The sequence below is a fragment of the Loxodonta africana genome, chromosome 3 (genome assembly GCF_030014295.1).
Source record: "Loxodonta africana isolate mLoxAfr1 chromosome 3, mLoxAfr1.hap2, whole genome shotgun sequence".
NCBI classification, from domain to species: domain Eukaryota; kingdom Metazoa; phylum Chordata; class Mammalia; order Proboscidea; family Elephantidae; genus Loxodonta; species Loxodonta africana.
Genome location: NC_087344.1, coordinates 175413304 through 175434697, shown reverse-complemented (window position 1 = coordinate 175434697; position 21394 = coordinate 175413304).

The following is a 21394-nucleotide window of genomic DNA, read 5'->3' as shown; positions in this document are numbered from 1 at the left end:
AGGTATGTTTTTCCACTTATGTAGGTCTCTTTTGTTTTCTTTCAGAAGTGTTTTGTAGTTTTCTTTGTATAAGTCTTTTACATCTCTGTTAAGATTTTTTCCCTAAGTATTTTACTTTCTTGGGAGCTACTGTAAATGGCATTGATTTGGTGATTTGGTCTTCCATGTTCTTTTTGTTGGTGTAGAGGAATCCAACCGATTTTTGTATGTTTATCTTGTATCCTGATACTCTGCAGAACTCTTCTATTAGTTTCAGTAGTTTTCTGGAAGATTCCTTAGGGTTTCCTCTGTATAAGATCATGTCATCTGCAAATAGAGATACTTTTATTTCTTCCTTGCCAATCTGGATGCCCTTTATTTCTTTATCTAGCTTAATTGCTCTAGCTTGGACTTCCAGCACAATGTTGAATAAGAGCGGTGATAAAGGGCATCCTTGTCTGGTTCCTGATCTCGGTGGGAATGCTTTCAGGCTCTCTCCATTTAGAGTGATGATGGCTGTTGGCTTTGTATAAATGCCCTTTATTATGTTGAGGAATTTTCCTTCTATTCCTATTTTGCTGAGAGTTTTTATCATGAATGGGTGCTGAACTTTGTCAAATGCCTCTTCTGCTTCAATTGATAAAATCATGTGATTCTTGTCTTTTGTTTTATTTATGTGGTGGATTCCATAAATTGTTTTTCTAATGTTGAACCATCCCTGCATACCTTGTATGAATCCCACTTGGTCATGGTGAGCTATTTTTTTGATATGTTGTTGAATTCTATTGGCTAGAATTTTGTTGAGGATTTTTGCATCTACATTCATGAGGGATATAGGTCTATAATTTTCTTTTCTTGTGGTGTTTTTACCTGATTTTGGTATCAGGTATGGTGGCTTCATAGAATCAGTTTGGTAGTATTCAGTCTTTTTCTATGCTCTGAAATACCTTTAGTAGTAGTGGTGTTAACTCTTCTCTGGAAGTTTGGTAGAACTCTGCAGTGAAGCCATCCGGACCAGGACTTTTTTTTGTTGGGAGTTTTTTGATTACTTTTTCAATCTCTTGTTTTGTTAAGGATCTATTTAGTTGTTCTACCTCTGTTTATGTTAGTTTAGGTAGGTAGTGTGTTTCTAGAAATTCATCCATTTCTTCTAGGTTTTCAAATTTGTTTGAGTACAGTTTTTCATAGTAATCTGATAGGATTCTATTAAATACAGTTGGGTCTGTTGTAATATCGCCCATCTCATTTCTTATTTGGGTTATTTGCTTCCTCTCCTGTTTTTTTTTTTTTTTTTTTTTTTGTCCGTTTGGCCAGTGGTTTATCAATTTTGTTGGTTTTTTCAAAAGAATCAGCTTTTGGTCGTGTTAATTCTTTGAGTTGTTTTTTCTATTTCATTTAGTTCAGCTCTCAATTTTATTATTTGTTTTCTTCTGGTGCCTGTGGGTTTCTTTAGTTGCTCTCTTTCTATTTGTTCAAGTTGTAGGGATAATTCTTTGATTTTGGCCCTTTCTTCTTTTTGGATGTGTGCGTTTATTGATATATATTGGCCTCTGAGCACTGCCTTCACTGTGTTCCAAAGGTTCTGTTAGGAAGTGTTTTCATTCTCATTGGATTCTATGAATTTCTTTATTCCATCCTTAGTGTCTGTTATAATCCAGTCTTTTTTGAGCAGGGTATACTTCAGTTTCCAAGTGTTCGATTTCTTTTCCCTGCTTTTCCTGTTATTGATTTCCACTTTTATGGCCTTACGGTCAGAGAAGAAGCTTTGTAATATTTCAATGTTTTGGATTCTGCTGAGGCTTGCTTTGTGACCTAATACGTGGTCTATTCTAGAGACTGTTCCATGTGTGCTAGAAAAGAAAGTATAATTTGTGGCTGTTGGGTGGAGGGTTCTGTATATGTCTACGAGGTCAAGTTGGCTGACTGTGGCATTTAGATCTTCTGTGTCTTTATTGAGCTTCTTTCTGGATGTCCTGTGCTTCACCAAAAGTGATGAGTTGAAGCCTCCTACTATTATTGTGGAGCTGTCTATCTCACTTTTCGATGCTGATAGAGTTTGTTTTATGTATCTTGCAGCCCTTTCATTGTGTGCATAAATGTTTAATATGGTTATATCTTTTTGGTGTATTTTCCCTTTAATCATTATATAGTGTCCTTCCTTATCCTTTCTGATGGGTTGAACTTTAAAGTCTGTTTTGTCAGAAATTAATATTGCCACTCCTGCTCTTTTTTGATTGTTGTTTGCTTGATACATTTTTTTCCATCCTTTGAGTTTTAGTTTGTTTGTGTCTCTAAGTCTAAGGTGTGTCTCTTGTAGGCAGCATATGGGCGGATCTTGTTTTTTAATCCATTCTGCCACTCTCTGTCTCTTTATTGGTGCATTTAGTCCGTTTACATTCAGCGTAATTATGGATAGGTATGAATTTAGTGCTATTGTTTTGATGTCTTTTGTGTGTGTGTTGTTGACAGTTTCTTTTTCCCACTTAATTTTATGTGTTTAGTAGATTTTCTTTAAATATTGTCCTTTCGTCATATTTGTTGTTGTTGATTTTGTTTCCACTGAGTCTGTATTTTTCCCTTGTATTTTATTTTGATGAGTAGGATAGTCTGCCTCCTTTGTGGTTACCTTATTATTTACCCCAATTTTTCTAAATTTAAAACTAACTTTTATTTCTTTGTATCGCCATATCTTCCTCTCCACATGGAAGGTGTATGACTACATTTCTTAGTCCCTCTTTATTATTTTAATGTTGTCTTCTTTTATATAATAACATAGCTGCTACCCTGTTTTGGGCTTTTTTTTTTAATATACTCTTGCTTTGTTTTTTTTTTTGGTTTCCTTGTCTGGGTTGACTCTTCATTGCTCTGCCCAGTGTTCTAGTCTTAGATTGATAGAAAAAAAAAAATTTTTTTTTTTTTAGATTGATGCCTGGTAGTTTTGATTTTTCTAACCAAAGAACTCCTTTTAATATTTCTTGTTGTTTTGGTTTGGTTTTTACGAATTCCCTAAACTTGTGTTTACCTGGAAATGTCTCAATTTCACCTTCATATTTAAGAGACAGTTTTGTCGATATATGATTCTTTGCAGGCAATTGTTTTCCTTCAATTTTTTAAATATGTCATCCCATTGCCTTCTTGCCTGCATGGTTTCTGCCGAGTAGTCCAAGCTTATTCTTATTGGCTCTCCCTTGTAGGTGACTTATCATTTATCCCTCACTGCTCTTATAATCCTCTCTTTATCTTTGGTTTCGGCAAGCTTAATTATAATATGTCTTGGTGACTTTCTTTTCAAATCTACCTTATGTGGAGTTCGATGAGCATCTTGGATAGATATCTTCTCATCTTTCACAATATCAGGGAAGTTTTCTCCCAACAAATCTTCAACAATTTTCTCTGTATTTTCTGTTATCCCTCCCTGTTCTGGTACTCCAATCACTTGTAGGTTATTTCTTTTGATAGAGTCCCACATGATTCTTAAGGTTTCTTTATTTTTTTTAATTCTTTTATCAGATTTTTCTTCAAATATATTAGTGCCAAGTGATTTATCTTCAAGTTCTGAGATTCTAGCTTCTACTTGCTCAATTCTGCTTCTCTGACTTTCTATTGAGTTGTCTACTTCTGTAATTTTATTGTTAATCTTCTGAATTTCTGATTGCTGTCTGTCTATGGATTTTTCTGGCTTTTAAAATTTTTCATTATGTTCCTGAATAATCTTTCTAATTTTTTCAATTGGTTTATCTGTGTGTTCCTTGGCTTGTTCTGCATATTGCCTCATTTCCTTCCTGATGTCTTGAAGGGTTCTGTATATTAAACTTTTGTATTCTGCATCTGGGAATTCCAGGAATGCACTTTCATTTAGAAGATCCCTGGATTCTTTGTTTTGAGAGCCTACTGAGGTGACCATGGTCTGTTTCTTTATGTGACTGGATATTGACTGTTGTCTCTGAGCTATATGTAAGTTATTGTATTAGTTTATGCTTGCTTACTGTGTCATAGGTTCCTGCTTTGTTTTGTTTTGGTAGACCCCTATGGGCTGCTTGAGTGAACTAGCTTGATTATTTTAGCCTTAGAAGCTCTGGTGTCCTGTCCCCATCTGGCTAAAGCTGTTACCAGGTATATCAGTCTCGGAGTCCATTCAGTTTTCTTGTATGAATTCAGCTCAGGTTTCCAGGTAGCTGATTATCAAGTGTGTGGTACAGGTTCTGTCCTACTTTCTTAGAGGGGCGGGGGTGATGGGCGTGTATACCAGTAACTTATTACAGCAGGGGGTCACGCTCTGAACAAGGCAGAGGGCTGAGAACTGACTCCTGAGTGTCTCTGAGGAAAACGTGTCCCTGTTCCCTAAATTGTACTGGTGGATGGGTTCTGCAGATGGACTATGGGCACACAAAGTTTTTGGTTGTAAGGGCTGGGAGGTACTAGTTATCTTTAGACACCTATAGTGGGGTGGCTTGGTGACCTGAGTGGAGCTACCAGTCCTTAGGTAGCTGGTGTGGGCAGGTGAGGGCCTTGTTTCATAGGCAAAGCAATGTCAAACATCAAACACCCACATCTCCACTGCACAGCTGAAATGGTTGGAGTTTGCCAACAAGGGCCTATTCTCCTGCAATAGGCCCACACAGGTCCATGCAGCAGGGAAAGGTGCTCAAGGTCCACAGATGGTTTATGCCTGGACAGGAGCCGCTTCTGTCCTGGGCTCCCTCGGTTAATGGAGCAAGCAAATTATCTTTTCCCCCCAACTTCATTTTCTTTCCTTCTTCAAGGCTAGGAGGATGGCTCTAGGTGCTCAACAGGGCCTGTCTCAGGCCCAGGGAATTCAGGCACTGAAACCAGCTTGAGGGTGGGGGGGGGCACGGTAAAATATACACAAGTACTTAGCTTTTGCCGAGAGCGCCGTTCTTCTCAGGTTCCGGAGGCGTGACTAGGCTGTGCAGCTGGGTGCTTCACCCTGAGGAAACTGCAGCCGAACACTAGTACCAGCCCTCCGCTGCCGCCGCCACAGCTCCGGAAATGGTGCCTGGGGGCTCCCCGTGATTTAGGTCTGGTAACTCCTCTCCACCTCTGAATGGTCTCTTCTTCCCCTGCCCCTCAGTTCTTTGTCTAAGCTTGCCTTTGATGCTCAGGGCTCCCAGCTTGTCATAAATATACTCGTTTCACTTGTTTTTTTCAGGTCTTTGTTGTAAAGATGGCTCACCAGAAGCATCTGTGTATTCTGCCATCTTGGCTCTACCTCTCTTTTCTTCAATTCTTGAAGCCAAAATGATATCAGGCTTAAAATACTTTGTCCTTCCTACTTCTTTCAATACTTTGGTTAAATAAATAATGTCCAAAAAAAAAAAAAGATATTTTTATTTTCTAATATACCAAAATTTTTATATTGAAATGTGAATATAATTGTAAAAAAAAGGAAAAAACTACAGTTCTAGGAACTCAGTTAAGAAATTGAGTTTTAAAAATATGAATTGCTTATATTTTCTTTCCTACGTGGCTCTTGGTGCTAGAAGCAAATCTCCTGGTTTAAAAAAAAAAAGCCTTGATTTTGATCATCTTTCAGTTAGGAAGCTTGGCACAGTGCCTCTACCAAAAAGACAAAGACAGTCAAGGAGATGTATTGACACAGTGGCTGCAACAATGGGCTGAAGCAGCAACAATGATGAGGATGGCACAGGACCGGGCAGTGTTTCATTCTTCTGTACATGGGGTTGCTGAGAGTTGGAAGTGACTCAACAGTATCTAACAACAACACAGTTAAAAAATCTTCACTGATTTTTTTTGTTCTTCCTCATTACATGTGGAAATAAAGTCATATCCACAGATTATTACATTTCATCATCTTTAAGATTTTTTTTTTTTTAAGATATGTTCCTTTAACATATTAAAATGAATTTGGGTAAACTGGCTTGCTTTGTTTTGCTCCTCTGTTAACAAGCCACATTTCTTCTTAGCAAAGATTTATTATTTTTGAAAGTCATCCAGATGCTTAAGTCATAGGCTCAAAGCAGTTTTTAAAATATAACTAAAGATAGACTGTGACCTTTTTGATGGCGAAAAGACTTATTTTTGAACTATATGGTCAGCCTTGGGCTTAAGACGTTAAAATTGAGGCTGGAGGGAGTTCAAACTCTGACACCGATTAGTGCATATGTCCCCACATCAGATGTCTAAAAGACATCAACAGCATCATTTTATGACAACTTGTCTGTTGTCATTAATGTAATCCATGCAAAAGGAAAGGAATCATTCTTGGAGATGTCAATGCCTGGCTTGGTTAGAATCACAACAGCTCGTCTGCAATTTTTTTTATGCATGATTTGTGGCAAGATTTAGAGGGATGAAAAACTGAACAGACCACAGTTGTGGGGAAATATCTTACTGGTCTATCACCAAATATTCCTGAATTATCACATTTCTCCTTGCTTGATATTAAGTCTTAATTCCTGAGGTGTTCCCCAGTGGGCAAAAATAAACTGAAAAGTAAACTGAGCTACTGAATCCTTACCCTAAAGTCAGCTACTCATGGTAAAATTTTAGATAATAACTCACTGGATTATTCAATTGATTAGTTTTCAGAAATGATACTTTTTTTCCAGTTGTAAGAAAATATGATAGTCACTTTCTCCTCAGTGATTCTCATTACATAACCATAAGGGAGAGTTCATTAAATTCCTCCTTTTAAGTACTTTTTTTCTTTTCTCAGGGTGCCAGAGTGTTTATAAAGATGGAGAACGGCAAATTTCTGTGACAGCCTGTAAAATTCCATATTTACCATCTCTTTTTTCATGATTTAGAGCTACAGAGCCATGGTGCAAATCCTCTAACATTATTATCTCACCCTATCAGCCCAAGCTTCAAACTAAAGGAGTCTCAAATACTGACTGACAGGGAGAAGCATATCAAACATATCATAGTTTCAGGTTTTTGTATGAAAACTAATATGCTTTCTAATATACGTATGGTTTCCTTATTTAACAAATCATATCAGAGTAATAAAATATTCTTCATCCGTCCCTACAATTTTTGCTTTACCATTATTATCTTAATCATCCACCTTCAAACAAGATACATACACACACACACACACACACCCCTATAGAAAACCCTAGTGGCATAGTGGTTAAGAGCTACAGTTACTAACCAAAATGGTCAGCAGTTCAAATCTACCAAAAGCTCATTGGAAACCATATGGGGCAATGCTACTCTGTCCTATGGGGTCACTATGAGTTAGAATCGACTCAATGGCAAAGGGCTTACATATACATACACATACACACACACACATAGATACACATATACATATAATATTTTAATGGGCCCTGAATGACTACTTTTTGTAAGGTGATTTCTAAACTTCAGGACCAATCTAGCCTTTATCTGATGCTACTGTGAGCCTGCTATATTGACAATGCAACTGAGCACCCAAGTAGTAGTATTTCCAAAAGGCTATCCAGACCTTACAACTTAGCGTTACAAATATAATATGATGCTATGTTGATGATGAGTACTGATTTAAAAACTAGAATGTAAAAATAAAATACGGAGGAGATTTTTTTCTTGAGGGAAGTAGTACATTGTAAAAGATACATGTTAACTTTGCAGGACTGTTGAGCAACAACCATTAGAAGGGAATTCTATCGTATAAGAAGAGGGAAATGTATTAATTTTGGTAGGTGGGAAGTAAAGTATGTTAGATCAGTGATCTCAGGCAATGTGAAAAAACAGCCAAGATATGGCAGAGTGCTTAGAGTTACCTTTTACCAAGCACAATAGTGGGATGAAACAAGGACACAGTTTGAATTTGACTCAGCTGAGCAAAGCTAGCTATAGGTAGCTAAACACAAACTCATATATGACTACTGGTTTTCTCATTTTGGGGGACACTTGTTAGATTTTGATGAGAAAAGTTATATGTAAATAGTAGTTAGAAACAGACTGAAAGATAATATAGCTAGTTCCAATTTGGGAAAAGAACTAGGGAGACTTATGGATGGGTACATGTAGTAGACAAATACTATAATGGAGAACATGAATTAGTTCTGCTGCCAAGGATTTTCTACCCCTTCATAGTACACCACAGAACAAAAACGTTCTCTCCATGAGGACAGTCTTTTTTGTTTCATACAAGCAGATTTCTCATTCCCCAACCAAAACTTTCAAACTCATCAGGCTACTCCTCTCATGGAGCAGGGTCGTGGATAGGAAAAGGGCAAGAGCACTACGCTAATAGGTGCCTTTTCTATGGAAGGAGACATTAGGATTAGAGAACAGGCTGACAAACAGAGAGGAAAGAGTGAAGATATTTGTAATATAGCAGAGACTATTTAAATTCCTTGTATGAAACTGAATTCATCTCCTTTTTCTGCTTGCCCCATCCAATCAATTTTACCTTCTTTTTTTTTATTTTCATTTTTCTCCTTATCTAAGTTCAAAATTCTGCATCCATGTTTAAAGGCAAGTTTTATATTGTCCTCTTTAAAGCAATCAGTAATCTTATCACACCTTTCTTCTTTCCCTTTCCCATTGCTACAAGCCTCTATCGCTTATGATCAAACCAGCATTTTCAAGAGTCCTCTAAGGAACACTGATCCTTTGAGACACTCTTCAGACAAAAGGAGGTCTTCTGTGGTCAAATATTTTTCAGAAATGCTACATGCTTTACTGCCTTTTAGAGATTTAATACACTCATCAGAAGAGATGTCTTGCAATAAAGAAAACTCTCTGACTTGTTAAATCATACATTTTCCCGTCTCCCGGTCTTATTTTAGCATACTAACTGTTTTTTTTTTTTTTTTTTAATATAGTAGCTCTTATGACCTCTAGAAACAAATGTTCTATGAAACACACTTTGAGAAATCCTTTCCCAAAATATTTTAATTACTTTCTAACTAGTTCCCTGGCCTCAAAGGTAGTCATGCCAAATTAACCAATTCTGTGTATTCCCACTGCCTCCTGGACAAAAACTAGCTCAAGCTACTTAGCCTTATAATCAAAGTCGAGCCTTATATTCAAGTTGATCAAGCTATCATTCTAGATGAAAATTCTACTATTTTCTAAAAGCAAATTCTTCCTAATGTCAAGTATGTTCCCTTATTACTCATACGAAGGGCAAATACCTTAAGTTCTCTAAGCCTCAGTTCCTCATCCTATCTCATAACTAAAATTCTATATCAAGCTTTTCCTGACCTCTACGCCCTTGTCTGAGCTCTGAAATTCATTGAATGCTATCTACTTGACTTTTCTGTACCCTGCCTTTTTATATGTGGTATGTTTTGTTTAGCTCCATAGGTTCAGAAAAATATAATGCAGTAATTAAGAGTCTTGGGTTCACATCTTGGCCAATATTGTTTAATAAATAGATGATTAGAAGAGAATGACTCATTTTAATGTATTGTCTTTCTTCATATGTAAAATGAAAATTAATATTTTTTGGCCAGATTGTCATTAGTATTGAGCAAGAATATGCATTTATTATGGTAATAGAACTTCCGTTACCATAATAAATGCCCAAAACTAAAAGCATTCTTGAGGCTAACTCTTCAGACAAAGATTAGACAAGACTATAAGACATAAAATGATATTGCTGAGGATTGTGCTTCTTAACTCAAATAGATATACGAGACTAAGTGAGCAGCTCCTGTCCAGAGAAGAGATGAGAAGGCAGAGGGGGACAGGAGCTGGTTGAGTGGACATGGGAAATACAGGGTAGAGAGGAAGAGCATGCTGTCACATTATAGGGAGAGCAACTAGGGTCACGTAACAATGTGTGTATAAATTTTTGTTTGAGAAACTGACGAATTGTAAACTTTCACTTAAATTGCAATAAAAACAAAAAAAGGAAAAAAAAAGCCTAGCAAGTCACAGCTGACTGAATATTTTAATTTACTTCCAAAGTAAGCACCTTTCATGAAGTATATGGTAAAATACAAAATAGGTCCAAAATTATACCCCTCCCTGTATCCACATTCCCTTACTAACTTTCCAGGGTCTCCAGCACTTACTCTTGGCATGCCCATGTGCCGTGCTTTGGGCAATAAGACATTATTAAATGTAAAGCAGGCAGAGGTTTGCAAAACATTTGCGATTGGGACATTTCCTTTTTTGCATCTCTTGGAACCCTCTGGTCACCATATAAAATGTTCAGACTAGCCTGTTGACGGATGACAGACTACACAAAACAAAAATGAGTTGTCTCAGCTTAGGTTTCCTTGGCCAACCACAGCCAGCCAACCTATCTGCTGACCACAGACATGTGAGTGAGCCAGACCAAGTTTAGAAGAATTCATCGTCTGAGCCCAGGCCAAATTTCCGAGCCACAGATTCATGAGGTAATTAAAAGTTTATTTTATGCTACCATGTTTTGGGACAATGTGTTACACAACACAAGTGAAACAATACAAAGTTTTTTTTTTTTTTTTTTTTTTTGGTTTTTTGCCATGTTTTGGGACAATGTATTACACAACACAAGTGAAACAATACAATGTAGTTTATGTTTAAAGTGATTAAACGTTATATGAACAATAAGCAGATATTAAACCTCCTGAGTTCGAGCCCCCTCATACGCATATGTACATGGTTTCCTCTAAACAAAAGACTTATTTAGTCTATAAGAAATGTGATAGACACAGATGTATAAAATTGAGAGCTGTTGACCTCAATACTTGTCAGTTATTTAGTTGTATTAGAAAGATTTTACTCTACTAGCAGCTGGGTGTCTTTGTTAGGGCTCTTTGGTTATGACAAGCTCTCAGCTTGACAGTAGACTCAGGCACCACACTGTTCTTCAAAGGAAGTGTTCTGTGACAGAAAACACTTTTGACAATGAACATGAAAAAATAAGTGGCCCTTAAAAGCTTTTGACCATATACAAAGAGAATGATAATGTTATAACATTCTTTCTACCTAGGACTATGAGGAAAAAAAAAAAAATCAACCACGTTTTGTCTTTTCTCCCCCCTCACTATAAGAAATTAAATTTTCTTATACCCACATTATTGAGTTAAGCACCAAACTTTTACACCATCGATTCACACAACACATTCAAAATGTTTTCAAAGTGTTCTCAGTACTATGGTAGAGAAATATGATATAGAACTAGAATATGGTATGATTGTTTCATTTTTCCATTTTATTCAGATGCCCTGGTGGCATAATGGTTAAGTGCTACAGCTGCTAACCAAAAGGTCGTCAGTTCAAATCCGCCAGGCACTCCTTGGAAACTCTATGGGGCAGTTCTACTCTATCCTATAGGGTTACTATGAGTCGAAATCCACTCGATGGCACTGGGTTTGGTTTTCGTTTTTTTTTTTTTTATTATTCAGTTGTCCGTGAAAGCTTGAGAAATATTTATTGAAATTGGCATGGTACTGATGAAAGTTTATCAGGAATTTAAACGTATATTTAAATAAATTACTCGTGTCACAATTAGCATACAATCCATATCTTGTGCATTGTTCAAAACATATATATTCATGAAAATATGTATTTCTATTTTTAAGAAAATTGGACATGCTTATCCTCCCCCTTAATATTTAATAAATTATATATAAACATGTAGAGTGATATATCTTTGGAAAAAATATACTTCTGCTTTATTACACAATGTATAAAATGAAAGTATGTAATATGGATTTGGTGGTGGGTGGAGTTTTTGAAATCATTTTAAGAATTTATGTCAGCCTTGTGACTGTAGGTAGCATCAGTTAATAGAGGATCCATGAGCCAGGTTTAAAAACAGGAAGGAAAATAGACACAAAATAAGGGTGAGCATATCACTGCTGATGTCAGATGGATTTTGGCTGAAAGCAGAGAATACCAGAAAGATGTTTATCTGCATTTTATTTACTATGCAAAGGTATTTGACTGTGTGGATCATAACAAATTGTGGATAATACTGTGAAGGATAGGAATTCCAGAACACTAAACTATGCTCGTGAGGAACGTGTATATAGACCAAGAGGAAGTTGTCCGTACAGAACAAGGGAATACTACGTAGTTTAAAATCAGGAAAGGTGTGCGTCAGGGTTGTATCCTTTCATCATATTTATTCAATCTGTATTCTGGGCAAATAAGCCAAGAAGCTACAATATATGAAGAAGAACTAGGCATTAGGATTGAAGGAAGACTCATTAACAATCTGCATTATGCAGATGACACAACCTGGCTTAGTGAAAGTGAAGAGGACTTGAAGCACTTACTGATGAAGATCAAAGACCACAGCCTTCAGTATGGATTACACCTCAACATAAAACAGAAATCTCCTCAACTGGAAATAATAAGATACACAGAGAAAAGATTGAAGTGGCCAAGGATTTCATTTATTTGGATCCACAATCAACACCCATGGAAGCAGTAGTCAAGAAATCAAACACTGATTTCACTGGGCAAATCTTCTGCAAAAGGCCTCTTTAAAGTGTTAAAAAGCGAAGATGTCACCTTGAGGACTAAAGTGTGCCTGACCTAAGCCATGGTATTTTCAATCATTGGGTCATGCATATGAAAGATGGACAATGAGTACGGAAGACCAAAGAAGAATTCATGCATTTGAATTATGGTATTGGCAAAGCATATTGAATATACCATGGACTGCCAGAAGAACAAACAAATCTGTCTTGGAAGAAGTACAGCCAGAATGCTCCTTAGAAGTGAAAATGGAGAGACTTCATTCCATGTACTTTGGACATGTCATCAGGAGGGATCAGGGCCGAGAGGAGAACGTCATGATTGGTAAATTAGAGGGTCAGCGAAAAAAGAAGAAGACCGTCAGTGAAATGGATTGACACAGTGGCTACATCAATGGGTTCAAACATAGGAATGATTTTGAGGATGGTGCAGGACCAGGCAGTATTTCTTTCTGTTGTACATAGGACCACTATGACTCAGAACTGACTAGAAGGTACCTAATAATAACAACATGCTCTTTAGATTGTAAATAAGCAATTTTTTTTCTTTAGATTGTAAATAAGCAATTGAAAACAAAGTATAGATGCATACCAGAGATAAAATACATAACAGTTTCCAATTATACAGGCAGTCATAATATAGTAGGGCACAGACACCACAACCCAAATCGTTAAAAAAACATCATGATAAACATAAGGAGAAACAGTACAGGACTGAACAATTCTCAGGTGAAATAGGCAAAGAAAAGGTTTATAGATGAACATCTATGAGCCCCAAACCCTAAGATGATACTGATTCAGAAGAAAGTTCCTGTCTAATTTAAACTTGTATTTTAAATGATGTGCTTTCTCAGAGGTAGAATCTAATGTCCAAATTGGAATCATTAAAGATTAGAAGGTACGATCCTGAGTTGGTGTAAAAGAACATGTTGAATATGAAATAAGAATACAGAAATAAAATTATGAAGAATAACTTCTCAGTCAAAACATCTTTATGAAGAGCCTATCCTGTGCAGATATACCACCTCATTGACTGGCAGGTGGGGGAAAGACTACTGGAGACAATTTATAGTGGTAAATAAATTAGTTAAGATGTAGTAATAAAATACTAATCCCATTTTTATTCTTTACAGTTTATGTAGTTACTTTGCACACCTACCTCATTATCGCTCTATATAATCATACACATTAATTTAATTAATGATCAATTGATGTTTCCAATTCTGTAGCCTTGTTTGATATTGAATACTAAGCTCCTTAGTTGGTATTTCTTGGTTCATAAATTGCATATGATCATACAGTGGTTTCATAGCATTTTTTTCACCATTTCTGAAATTAGAGAATCTAAAAGCTAATAGTTTCATCCTGCCTTTACAACCTGAGAACGTCTCCATTTCTGTTCCAAAATCATGGGTTCATATTCTAAGGTGTATCGTTGTAGTAAACAAGTAGACACATTTTTTGGCTAACCAGAACAGAATCCCTCTCTTGTTCTGGACAGTTCTCCACTTTGTGAAACTTGATGATAGGCAAAACTCATCTCCCAACAAAAAACCTGAAAAGGCAAATGCTTTCTCATTCTTTTTAGTGGCAAGGGTGTGACAGGTGATAAGTTCAGGGAATCAGAGGTTGCCTGGATTTTGATTGGGACTCTTGGATTCAAAGAAACTGGGAAATGGGCAATTTCTTTTTGGAGAGTGGAGTTGCTGGCAGAATCCTCTAATGTCTAGGGCCAACAGTGCTGGTGGTTCAAACTGTAGTATCTGGTACACGGCAGTGAGGGTGGCGACAGCCTCATTGGAGTATATTTGTAGCATGATTTTGGCTGTGATCTTGGCTATAAAGCTTCCATTTGGTCCTATGCATTTTTCAAGCCTATTTCTCTAGATTTCCTTGTGATTCTATGAGTTATCAATTTTTTTAGAACTAAATTATATTTTTTAACTTAGATCTATCAGCATTTGTTTTTGTGATTTGGAATGAAAAACCCTCACTGAAATAAAAATAAAACATATATTTTGGCCTCATGTGATGATTAATTTTCTGCTTCAACTTGAGTAGGCTGTGGTTCTCAGTTGTTTGGCCATATAGTAGTCTAGTTGCTTTTATGGAGTAAGTACGTATTCTGTTATGGAGAAGTAATAAGTGATCAAACCAGTGGCTTTAAATAAAACAGGTTACCATCCATAACATAATCTAGTATAGCATAATATAATCACTTTACATTTAATATAATGTAATGTTTTTTAATGTAATTATATTTTATAGTACAATCTAATGCAATATAATCAATTGATTTAATCAGTTAAAGGACTTAAGAGGAAAACGAGAGTTTCCCTATGGTATGTCCTGCCTCCAGACTATAAATAGATATTGTGGCAGAGCTCTCACTCTCACTGTTTCTGTTACCTGACCTACAGATTTTAGAACACAAAACTGTAGGAGTCTCTAGCATAATGCCTGACCCAAGGATCTTGCATTGTTATTTCCCCACAATCAAGTGACCCATTTCCTTGAAGTAAATCAATATGAAGTGCTCTGTTTATCTCTCTCTCTCTATCAATCTATCTATCATTGATCATCAAAAAGAACATTTCACGATCTATCCTGAAGCACAATGCTGTCAGTGATAGGATAATATTCATATGCCTAGAAGGAAAAGCAGGTAATACGGCTATTGTTCAAATTTACACACCAATCACTTAGCCTAAAGATGAAGAAATTGAAGAATTTTACCAACTTCTGCAGTCTGAAATTGATCGAACATGCAATCAGTAGGCACTGATAACTACTGGTGATTGGAATGCGAAAGCTGGAAACAAAAAGATCAGTGGTTGGAAAATATGGCCTTGGTCATAAAAACTATGCTGGAGATCACATGATATAATTTTGCTATACTAACGACTTCTTCATTACAAATACCTTTTTTTACCAACAGAAACGGTGACTATACACATGGATTTGCCAGATGGAATACACAGGAATGAAATTGACTACATCTGTGGAAAGAGACAATTGAAAAAGTCAATATCATAAGTCAGAACAAGGCCAGGGCCAACTGTGGAACAGACTATCATTTGCTCATATGCAGGTTCAAGTTGAAACCAAAGAAAATGAGAACAAGTCCATGAGAACCAAAGTATGACCTTGAGCATATACCACCTGAATTTAGAGACCATCTCAAGAGTAAATTTGATGCATTGAACACTAATGACTGAAGTCCAGACGAGTTGTAGAATGACATCAAGGACATCATACATGAAGAAAGCAAAAGGTCATTAAAAAGACAGGAAAGATAAAACCAAAATGGATGTCAGAAGAGACTTTGAAACTTGCTCTTGAATGTTGAGTAGCTAAAGCAAAAGAAAAAAATGATGAAGTAGAACAACTGAATAGAAGATTTCAAAAGGTATCTCAAGAAGACAAAGTAAATTATTATAATGACATGCAAAGAAATGGAGGTAGAAAACCAAAAGGGAAGAACATGGTCAGCATTTCTCAAGCTGAAAGAACTGAAGAAAAAATTTAAGCCTTGAGCTGCAAGAGTGAAGGATTCTACAGGGAAAATATTAAATGGCACAGGAAGCATATAAAGAAGATGGACAGAATACACAAAGTCACTATACCAGAAAGAATTGGTCAACACTCAACCATTTCAGGAGGTAGCATATGATCAGGAACCGATGGTATCGAAGGAAGAAGTTCAAGCTGCACTGAAGGCAAAAAACAAGGCTCCTGGAATTGAAAGAATACCAATTGAGAGTTTCAACAAAGAGAAGCAGCACTGGAAGTGCTCACTCATCTATGCCAAGAAATTTGGAAGACAGCTACCTGACCAATTGACCAGAAAAGATCTGAATTTATACCTATTCCCAAGACAGGTGATCCCACTGAATGAGGAAATTATTGAACAATATCATTAATATCACACACAAGTAAAATGTTGCTGGAGATTATTCAAAAGCAGCTGCAGCAGTATATCGACAGGGAACTGCCAGAAATTCAGGATGGTTTCAGAAGAGGACGTGGAACCAGGTATATTGTCGCCAATGCCGGGTGAATCCTGGCTGAAAGCAGATAATACTACAAAGATGTTTACCTGTGTTTTATTGACTATGCAAAGGTATTCAACTCTGTGGATCATAACAATTTATGGATAACATTGTGAAGAATGGGAATTCCAGAGCACTTAATTGTGCTCATAAGGAACCTGTACACAGATCAAGAGGCAGTCTTTGGAACAGAACAAGGGGATATTGCATGGTTTAAAGTCAGGAAAAGCGCATGTCAGGGTTGTATCCTTTCACCATACCTATTCAATCTGTATTCTGAGCAAATAATCCGAGAAGCTGGACTATATGAAGAAAAACGGGGCATCAGGATTGGAGGAAGTTTCATTAACAACCTATGTTATACAGAGGACACCACCTTGCTTGCTGAAAGGGAAGAGAACTTGAAGCACTTACTGATGAAGATCAAAGACCACACCCTTCAGTATGGATTAAACCTCAACATAAAGGAAACAAGAATCCTCCCAACTGGACTGATAAATAACATCATGATAAACAGAGAAAAGATTGAAGTTGTCAAGGATTTCATTTTACTTGGATCCTCAATCAACACACATGGAAGCAATCAAGGAATCAAAATACGTATTGCAGTGGGCACATCTACTGCAAAAGACCTTTTTAAAGTGTTGAAAAGCAAAGATGTCACCTTGAAAATTAAGGTGCACCTGATCCAAGTCATGACGTTTTCAATCGCCTCATATCCATGTGAAAGCCAGGTGATAAATAAGGAAGACAGAAGAAGAATTAATGTCTTTGAATTGTGGTGTTAGTGAAGAATATTGAGTATAGCATGGACTCCCAAGAGAACGAACAAATCTGTCTTGGAAGAAGTACAACCAGAATGCTCCTTAGAAGCAAGGATGTCTCACATACTTTGGACATGTTATCAAGAAAGATCAGTCACTGAAGAAGGGCATCATACTTGGTAGAGGGACAGCAAAAAAAAGGAAGACTCTCAACTAGGTGGATTGGCACAGTGGCTGCAACATTGGGCTCAAGCATAACAACAATTGTGGATATGGCATAGGGTAGGGCAGTGTTTCGTTCTACTGTACATAGGGTTGCTGTGTATTGGAACCAACTCAACGGCACCTAACAATAACATCTATCTATCTACCTACTTACCTGCCTACCTACTTACCTTCCCACCTATCTCTCTGTGTTGTTTCTCTAGATAATCCTGTGAAGGAACAAACCAAAAACTTCATACCAAATTGTATACTCAAAAAACTTGAAAGCAGTGATGCAAACAGATATTTGAACATTAAGTTTTCATTGCAGCACTATTCTCAATAGTCAAAAAGTGAAATAACCCAAATATCTATCAACAGATGAATGAATAAAGGAAAGAGTGTTATATGCCTATAATGAAAAATTATTCAGTCATAAAGAAAAATAAAATTCCAATACATGCTATGACATGGATGAACCTTGAAAACATCATGAGGAATGAAATGACAGACATGAAAGGGAAAATACTGTATTATCCTACTTACATGAAATATCTAAAATAGGCTAATGCATGGAGACCAAATTTTATTAGTGGTTACCCGGTATGGGAAGGAGGGGGAAAGAGAGACGTAGTGCATAGGAAGCACGTACCTTCTGTTTAAGGGTCAGGGGGAATTGTGGAAACTGATAGTGGTGAGGGTGAAAGTAATTAATGTCATTGAATTACACAGGTAAAATGGTTGAAATGGCAAATGTTTTGTTATATATATTTTATCATGATAAAAAAATTAAAATACATCACATGATTTGTTCCCATTTTAAAAGAGAAACATGATCACACCATTTTTTCTTCAGTAATTCATATGCATTTTAGGAATACCTTCTTTCAACAAAAAATGTTGAGCACCTACCATGCACGAGGCTCTGTGTTAGGCCTTAGCTTCCAGGCTCTTACTGTCAAGTAGGATAGTCAAATAGTATCAGATAATTTAATACAATATGACAATTACCATAATAGAATCAAGCATGAAGGGCAAAGTATTGTGGAAGGGTACCTAACCCAGCCAAGTCTCTGGGTGGTGCAAAGGATTAAGAAGTTCACCTGCTAATGGAAAAGTTGGAGGTTGGAGTCCACTCGGAAGCACCTAGGAAGAAAGGCCTGGAAAAAGACCTCTGGAAAAATCAGCCATTAAAAACCTGAGAAGCACAGTTCTACTCTGATACGCAGAGTCACCATGAGCAGGAACTGACTAGATCATAACTGGTAGCTAGTAAGTGGTGTCTAATCCAGGTCCTCTCAGGTCACAAAAGACTCCTGAAGTTTGATGTTATACTATACTTCCCAGTGAAGTGCAAGCTGCCATGAGCAGAGATGTCATTTCACTTCAGTCTTGCCAGAGCCTATCCCAATGCCTGAAACACATCAGATATTCTATAAATATTTTTGGCACAAATAATTCATGGATAAATGGACCATGAGGCCAGTTTTACTTACTCACTGCTTTCATAACACTGCCAGCTCCAAAAGAATGGACAGAGGTAAGTGCTAAAAGGAGACAAGGGAGAGAAATTAAATGTGCTCAGTATTTGTTTCATTATGACTGTAAGACTTAAAAAAGACATCTGGTTATGGCATGAGGACAGTACACCAACAAAGACAAAGCTAGATAAAAGCATATCAAATTGCAAGAAATGACAAGTCAGTGTGCTGACCGATTATTCAGAATATTCAACTTCGAGAAAAATAATAAACTTGTACCTAATACAAAAGTTTAATTTTTAAGGTAGAGTGTACAGCTAACAGAGCTATTAAAGTTATTTTAATTTAGACTCATCTAAATTTGTTTACCTAAAGTAGAAATGTTTTTATTTTTCCATGAAAATTAATAAGAGTTTTAACTTTAGATCAAGGTTGATTGGTAGAAAAAAGTTGGCAAAAGTTGATGTCCTTATAAAATGGAATTAAGCTTCAGTTTTTCATCTTGATAATGATGTATGCATGCAATGCCAAGTATTTAGCAATATTAGTTAATTGGGGAATCCATTGTGAATGATTAAATGCACATTAAATATGTAATTTGTGAGGCAGGCTCAAGGCTACTATTGCATTTTTTGTTCTAATGAGTTAATGTGTTTAAAGAGATGATGATGGCTAAAGTTGTCTTAGCTTTTAATGAAAGAGGCATTTAGTTCACATAACCATAGACTCTCCTTGAAAAACCCATTGTCTTTGTAAGGGGAATTAAGAAATTGGATTTTTCCCTGCAATTAAATTTTTAAAACACGAACGAAAAATGTGAAATGACCGGTGCAGTCATGGAAAGGGCCCAATTATGTTATAGCTGACCTGGATTTGTTCAAATTGGAAGAACAGAGAAAACAACATATAAATATCCTTACAAGTCATGAGCGAGCTGAAATATGACTTGTGGTAGACTGATAACTTGACCATACCATGCAAATTAACTATCGACTACAAATGCCTATAGTAGAAACATTATTTTAGCTTCTTGCATTAAATTCAAATAGATGAAGATCATGTTACTGGGTAAATTGAATTGGAAAATATATCATTTTAGTGATAAATATATGCCTTTTAAAGGTTCTAATATCATCAGTAAATCAGGACCTAGGGAGCTGTCAAGATGTGATTTGTGCTTATGATAGTGTGATACGTCAAATTTTGTGAGTTAACACTTTGGGATTTTTTCTTATCAATCCTTTTCTGTAGGAAAGCTACTTGAAGAAAAAGAAATGAACATTATCTATCTTGTCTGAACAAGTGATTTTCAACACAAGGCAAAATAATATTTTTAAGCTTGCTTTATAAAGATAGGTTACAGACTTTTTACAGAAGGCGCATTATCATATTTTCAAGATGAGCCTTCAGTAAATAGCCATGGTTCTTTTGACAAAAGAAAAAATGAGACATCGAGAGAAGATTTATCTTTGTTATTTTCTTCATTACCAGCATTATAACAATCGTCCTAAGTGTTTTTTATCATCATCTAAAAGCATTTATACTGTGTCCATCATGTACTGTGCTTTTCTAGCCATTATCATAAACAGGATAGTAAAGTTATTATTTCACTTTCATCTATACTAAATTGTCATTCCTATTTGGCTTCAAAACATACTAAGTTTGGATGATAGCCTTGGAAAGAAACTTGAGGAGAATATAATATTAGATTATATTCTAACCTTCCCCTCTTTGACAATTCACCCCATTGCACAAGTATGAATGGAATTAGTATCCCTTTGTACTTTAATAACAACATTCATAAGGAAACAAGATATTCTATAAAACTGTTAGCATTTTTTACAAGAATGACCGATGTAATTGATATTTCTTACAATCCAAGATCCAGACTAATAACTTCTAATTTTACCTGAAAAGCTCTGTAGAAAATTATTGAGAATTTTATATTTAATTCTTTCATAGAATGTTTTTGAAAATCCAAATAAAGTGATAAAATGCAAGATTGTCATGCATGAAAAATCAAATATATTTGGCTTAGATATTGTAATTTAAGAGGGATTTCTCATATAGATGACCAATATAAGCCATCCTGGCAAATGTCAGGTGTGTGGGGTACAACTGTCATTATTTGTTTCTATAAAGACAATGATACAAAAGGACAATAAATGACATTACTTATATATATTAACTGGAGTCCAGAGTGAACTTAGAAAATGATGAATTTCTGGGAATGCAATAAAGCAGAACCATTTTCTACTATGTCAAGCCATTTTCCTGGAAAGTCTTTACAAGATAAGAGTGTTTTTTCATCTTTCATACATACTATGAAAATCTACCTCATAATAGGAAACCAGGATGTATGACTCATCCAGTTAATAAGCAAACAGGATGGCCCATTTGTTTTTACTCTAGAAATTCAAGTCTGCAAAATTTTAGTGTGTTAAATATGACTATATAGACTCAATTCCAGGGCACACAAGAATGGAATAAAAGGAAAAAGAGTGTGAGCTGAATAAGCC